At 36.5% G+C, this 5,426-nt stretch overlaps 1 pseudogene; it reads left to right on the top strand.

The window, feature by feature from the left end:
- The first annotated feature begins 2,586 nt into the window (after positions 1 to 2,586).
- Positions 2,587 to 5,104, top strand: LOC144307136 (lipid scramblase CLPTM1L pseudogene; annotated as a pseudogene).
- Positions 5,105 to 5,426: the final 322 nt, after the last annotated feature.

Genomic DNA, 5,426 nt, shown 5'->3' with positions numbered 1-5,426 from the left:
CCAAAAGTCTCCACCCCAAGATTGCTAGAACTCATACAGCAATTCGGTAGCGTGGCAGGATACAAAATCAATGCCCAGAAGTCAGTGGCATTTCTATACACTAACAATGAGACTGAAGAAAGAGAAATTAAGGAGTCAATCCCATTTACAATTGCACCCAAAAGCATAAGATACCTAGGAATAAACCTCACCAAAGATGTAAAGGATCTATACCCTCAAAACTATAGAACACTTCTGAAAGAAATTGAGGAAGACACAAAGAGATGGAAAAATATTCCATGCTCATGGATTGGCAGAATTAATATTGTGAAAATGTCAATGTTACCCAGGGCAATATACACGTTTAATGCAATCCCTATCAAAATACCATGGACTTTCTTCAGAGAGTTAGAACAAATTATTTTAAGATTTGTGTGGAATCAGAAAAGACCCCGAATAGCCAGGGGAATTTTAAAAAAGAAAACCATAGCTGGGGGCATCACAATGCCAGATTTCAGGTTGTACTACAAAGCTGTGGTCATCAAGACAGTGTGGTACTGGCACAAAAACAGACACATAGATCAGTGGAACAGAATAGAGAATCCAGAAGTGGACCCTGAACTTTATGGGCAACTAATATTCGATAAAGGAGGAAAGACTATCCATTGGAAGAAAGACAGTCTCTTCAATAAATGGTGCTGGGAAAATTGGACATCCACATGCAGAAGAATGAAACTAGACCACTCTCTTTCACCATACACAAAGATAAACTCAAAATGGATGAAAGATCTAAATGTGAGACAAGATTCCATCAAAATCCTAGAGAAGAACACAGGCAACACCCTTTTTGAACTCGGCCATAGTAACTTCTTGCAAGATTCATCCACGAAGGCAAAAGAAACAAAAGCAAAAATGAACTATTGGGACTTCATCAAGATAAGAAGCTTTTGCACAGCAAAGGATACAGTCAACAAAACTCAAAGACAACCTACAGAATGGGAGAAGATATTTGCAAATGACATATCAGATAAAGGGCTAGTTTCCAAGATCTATAAAGAACTTATTAAACTCAACACCAAAGAAACAAACAATCCAATCATGAAATGGGCAAAAGACATGAACAGAAATCTCACAGAAGAAGACATAGACATGGCCAACATGCACATGAGAAAATGCTCTGCATCACTTGCCATCAGGGAAATACAAATCAAAACCACAATGAGATACCACCTCACACCAGTGAGAATGGGAAAAATTAACAAGGCAGGAAACCACAAATGTTGGAGAGGATGTGGAGAAAAGGGAACCCTCTTACACTGTTGGTGGGAATGTGAACTGGTGCAGCCACTCTGGAAAACTGTGTGGAGGTTCCTCAAACAGTTAAAAATATACCTGCCCTACGACCCAGCAATTGCACTGTTGGGGATTTACCCCAAAGATACAAATGCAATGAAACGCTGGGACACCTGCACCCCGATGTTTCTAGCAGCAATGGCCACGATAGCCAAACTGTGGAAGGAGCCTCGGTGTCCAACGAAAGATGAATGGATAAAGAAGATGTGGTTTATGTATACAATGGAATATTACTCAGCTATTAGAAATGACAAATACCCACCATTTGCTTCAACGTGGATGGAACTGGAGGGTATTATGCTGAGTGAAGTAAGTCAGTCGGAGAAGGACAAACATTATATGTTCTCATTCATTTGGGGAATATAAACAATAGTGAAAGGGAAAATAAGGGAAGGGAGAAGAAATGTGTGGGAAATATCAGAAAGGGAGACAGAACGTAAAGACTGCTAACTCTGGGAAACGAACTAGGGGTGGTAGAAGGGGAGGAGGGCGGGGGGTGGGAGTGAACGGGTGACGGGCACTGGGTGTTATTCTGTATGTTAGAAAATTGAACACCAATAAAAAAAAAAAAAAAAAAAAAAAAAAAAAAAAAACAATAATCACTGGAGTTTTCAATGCTTTAATGTATTAATTTCCTAGGGCTGCCATAAGAAACATGCCCCAAACCAGGTGAATGATAAAATAGAAATCCAGCATGTCAAGATTCTGGAGAGTAGAAGTCCAACATGCAAAACCCTGTTTTCAAATATGATTACATTCACAGTTTCTGGGGGTTAAGATAACAATATTTTCTTTTTAAGGTGACACAATTTAACCCATAATATCCACCTTCATTAATGGATAGAACAATAGACCAAAGCTCTACAAGGAAATAAAAGTCTTGAACAATACGATGAGCTACCTGGATCTAACAGAAAGCTATAGAACACATGACCTAACAACAATAGAATATTCTTTCTTTTCAAGAATGTACAGAATCTTCTCTAGGTTAGAACATGCACTTAAGAAATTTCAATTAATTTGAAAAAATAAAAATAATATCAAATATGTTATCTTAAAACAATAGAATTAAATCAGAAATCAACAGCAGTTGACATTTCAGGAAACTTAAAACCATGTGAAATTTAAAAACACATGTCTAAGTAACCACTGGGTCAAAGAAAAAATCAAAAGGGAAATCAGAAAACAATTTCAGATGAATGGAATATAATGTATAGAAACTTATGAAACTTATTTAGATGAATATAAAGTATAATGTATGAAAACCTATGGGATGCAGGTAAAGCAATGCTTAGGAAAAAAATTACAGCTGTAAAGCCCTATATTAAGAAAAAAAGAAAAAAATCTTAGATCAATAACCTTACAATCTAACAATCTAGGGAAAGAAGAGCAAGCTAAACCTAAAGCAAGAAAAAAAAAAGAAGAAAAATTAAAGCAAAAATTAATGAATAGGAAAACAATAAAGAAAATCAATAAAATCCAAAGCTGATTCTTTAAAAAGTCAATAAAATTGACAAACTATTAACTAGCCTGATCAAAGGAAAAAGAAAGAAGACTCAAATGGCTAGAATCAGAAATTAAAGAGGGAACATTGCTACTAATTTTATAGAAATAAGAAGTATTGTAAAGCCATACTATGACAATTGTTTGCCGCCAAATCAGATAACTGGGGTAAAATGAGCAAATTCCTAGAATGACATAAAGTACCCAAACTGACTCAAGATGAAATAGATAATGTGACTAGAACTATATCAGGTGCCAACATTTGCTCAATTAAAAAAAAAAAAAAAAAAAAAAAAAAAAAAAAAAAAAAACAGCAAGAAAAGACCACCCCAGATGACTTCACTCCTGAAAGAATACCAATTCTTTACAAACTTCCACAAAATAGAAGAGGAGGGAATGCTTCTCAATTTATTTTATGAGGCCAGTATTATACCCAAACCAGACAAAAAAATTACAAGGAAAGAATTTATGTACCAATATCTCTTATGAATATGAATGCAAAATCTTCAACGACATACTAGCAAACTGATTATGGCAACATATAACAAATTATATACTGTAACCAAGTGGAATTGTCCCCAGGGATGGAAGGCTTGTTTCATATCCAAAAATCAATGCAGGCAGCCCAGGTGGCTCAGTGGTTTAGTGCCACCTTCAGTTTAGGGCCTGATCCTGGAGACCTGGGATCCAGTCCCACATCAGGCTCCCTGCATGGAACCTGCTTCTCCCTCTGCCTGTGTCTCTGCCTCTCTCTCTCTTTCTCCGTGTGTCTTTCATGAATAAATAAATAAAATCTTTAAAAAAATCAATTAATGTAACACTACTCATATTGATAAAAATAAAAACTTGCAAAGATCATCTCAATACATATAGCAAATTATTTGAAAAACAAAATAAAACAAATAAAAAAAAAATAAAAGAAGCCCAAACAACTAGCACACCTTCATGATGAAAGCACTCCACAAAACAGGAAGGAGAAAAAAACTTTCTAAACTTGAAAACTCACAGCTAACATTAGACTTAATTAAGACTAGCTATGGTTCCTTTATGATCAAGAAGACAAGGAAGTCCAGTCCCATTGCCTCTATTCTATTGCCCTGGAGATTCTAGCTAGAGAAAGTAAGAAAAGGGTGTGGGGGTGGGAGTGTGGAAAGCATCCAGATTGGAAAAGAGGAAAACTGTCTCTATCCACAGACGGATCTTGTACACAAGAAATTCCTTCATGTCGCAGCAGTGTGTTCCTCACAGATGGCCATGTCTATAGCCTCCCATGTGCCTACAACAGAACTGCATCTAACTCTACCTGACCAGGAGGCTCAGATTTCAACTGAGTGTATATACCATGACAAGGTTCAACCTTGGTGCTGAGAACAACATCTATTTGGTATTAAATATGGAAGACTTCAATGAGGAGTCCAAACATAATAGGATAGTTAATGTTTCTGAACGAAGGAAAACAAGAAATAATGGGATGCTATATAGCTACCTTTTTTTCTCTATCATACTGGAAATTCATTTGGTGTAATAAGAAACAAGTGCACTTTATAAATCCTCTTATCTCCTACATACTCACAAAACCCAAAGAAATCAATCTTCTCTCAAGGAATCTGCTAGTTTTCACAGTAAGTGAAAACTGAAAAGACATGGATATATGCCTTGAATGAGCCCATTTTTCACTGAAGGCCAAGAATAATACTAAATGTGGAGGCAGATGATATTGTTTTTGATGGGTCCTCTCTTCCTGCTCATGTGCATAGATAGGTGAAGGTAATTCATTTAGAAAAATAATGTATGTTACTTCTCTATTCTGTTCATAGTTCAGATCAAGTGGAGGATTTAATGATCATAAATTCTTAAATCATTCTACTATTGGGTTACCTTTCACAATGTCCTACAGACACTGGATCTCACTGGGGAGAATAGTCTTCTGGATTCATGAGCAAGAGTTCTTGTTCTCCTTGAAGGAGTTTGGGTTTTCAAAGATAGTTGCTGAGGAGGTGAAAGGAATGTTTACAGACACCAACTTTAGCCCTCTTCATTACTGCATTTCATCTCCTTTTTGATTTCCTGGCATTTAAAAAATGACATCAGTTTCTGAAGGAAAAACAAGAGCGTGATTGGAATATCCACCAAAGTAGTGATTTGGGTCAGCTGCTGCACAGTAGTTATATTACTTGTTTTTCTGGATGAGAAGATGAATTTACTAGTCCTTATCCCAATAGGCATCGGATTAGCAACTGAACTAGGGAAAGTTGGTTTTCCTGGTTAATCAGCTTTGTCAACTGATGGAATATGCTTTTGCCTTTTTCTCTGTTACCTCAGCTTTGTGAATTAGAAGATAAAGTCAGTTTTAAGTCTACCTTAGAAGACCTTCATCTACAAAGCACAATACACTCATTGACTATGTCTTAGCTTTTACCATCACCATGCCAACATCACACTGGCTGGCATGTTTTAGGGATCATGTAGTGTTTACCTTTACCAAAGATGGCATTAACCTGTGGATAAAAGCAGCGTGAGCATATTTGAGAAGTTTTATGAGGAAAAACCCAAGTGGAAACCCCATACAAACTAAATGCTCTATCACTTTA

Source organism: Canis aureus, chromosome 38 (assembly GCF_053574225.1).
Source record: "Canis aureus isolate CA01 chromosome 38, VMU_Caureus_v.1.0, whole genome shotgun sequence".
Taxonomy (NCBI): domain Eukaryota; kingdom Metazoa; phylum Chordata; class Mammalia; order Carnivora; family Canidae; genus Canis; species Canis aureus.
This window is presented reverse-complemented; position numbering and strand designations above follow the sequence as displayed.